Source organism: Phoenix dactylifera, chromosome 2, assembly GCF_051530095.1.
Source record: "Phoenix dactylifera cultivar Ajwa chromosome 2, Ajwa_hap1_PhDact_Kaust_v1.1, whole genome shotgun sequence".
Taxonomy (NCBI): Eukaryota; Viridiplantae; Streptophyta; class Magnoliopsida; order Arecales; family Arecaceae; genus Phoenix; species Phoenix dactylifera.
Window position 1 is genome coordinate 42,925,713 of NC_143191.1, and position 1,386 is coordinate 42,927,098.

The 1,386-nt window shown below is 40.8% G+C and overlaps 1 long non-coding RNA gene across 1 annotated transcript; it reads right to left on the bottom strand.

Moving 5' to 3' along the window:
- LOC149768343 (uncharacterized) lies at positions 1 to 1,153 on the bottom strand. The gene is made up of 2 exons (XR_016399426.1): positions 243 to 1,153; positions 1 to 146 (listed from the first exon to the last, which is right to left on the bottom strand). It is a non-coding gene; the product is annotated as an uncharacterized LOC149768343 (long non-coding RNA).
- Positions 1,154 to 1,386: the final 233 nt, after the last annotated feature.

Genomic DNA, 1,386 nt, shown 5'->3' on the forward strand with positions numbered 1-1,386 from the left:
TTAATATGAAAAAGGAACTTAATAGTATTCCACATTGATAAATTCTGAAATAATCCAAAATTTGTATTAGTTGACAACATCAACAATCAACTTCCTTTACTTCAAAAGGTCTTCCTTTACTACAACGTCACCACATCCTTCCCCATCTGCGACGACAATGGAAAAAATTACTAAATATAAGTAATGTGAACTTGCAGCATAGGCAAAGAAAAAGAAACATAAACATGAAAGGTTAGGCATACATTCTCGACTGCACCATCGATAATCATTTGGCCATTACAATTGCACCACTTTTAAACCATCTAGAATCTGAAAGTACCAGATAAGTAAAGGAAAAAAAATCAGATTGCTTAAGTTTTAAGTGTGCACAGAAACCATATCTGAGTGCAGGTAACAGGTAACTGTGTGCAGAGAAGCAGGTAACAGGTAACTGTGTGCACAGAGCTTAAAGCGATGTTTTTTTTCTTCTTCGGATTTCTATTAAAAAACATGGTGTATAATGGCATTTATAATAAGAATACAGGGTGTGCCATGGCGTGCCATGGGATTGAAACTGTATGCAATGGTGTGCCAAAGGTGTGCAAAAGGTGTGCCAAGGGTGTGCCAAAGGTGTTCCATACCTTCAATGTATAGTAGAGCACCATATTGTTTACAGTATGACCTCATTACATGTCCTTCTGTTGTGCCCAAGCTTCCCGCATCGTCCACATCTCATATCACGTACTAACTCAACTTGAGAAGGTCTTCTCTTCTTTTTAGGCCTGCCAGGACGTGTCTTTTTCATAGGGGGTAGAATGTGAATCTCTTCAGATGCACTGTGCGGCTCCTCAATATCAGGAATTGGATAAATTGCTTCGCCATATGTTGTTCTATACAATTCAGCTTGGAACCAAATGTCAGTGAATTAGTACAAGGATCTGCCGGCCTTCTCAATGCAAGCACAAGCATGCTTACATGGCATGCCGAAGATTCGCCACTCGCCACAAGAGCAGCTGCAATTCTGGAGGTCAACTTTGCATGAGTAGTTTGTATCCTTTACGTCATATATCATTATGTTGGACGTAAACACGGATAATCTCCGACCATCTTCTGCATTTTTATGTAACACTTTCTCAGCATCTGGACATAGGTGGGTTTGAATGCTATATCCTTGATTACGTCGTTCATGCATCATCTGCATAATTTGAAGCCTGATATGGTCAACCATATGAGGTATAGGCAGATGACGAGCCTCCAAGATTCAACTATTAAAACACTCAGCCACGTTAGATGTCATAGTGCCCCAGCGTGGACCTGGAAAAATTGCGTTTGCCCAATGCTCGGGGTTGGCATGTAGGAGAAAGGTGGAAGCACCAGGGACTTCTGATGTAAGCTTCCCAATTAGCT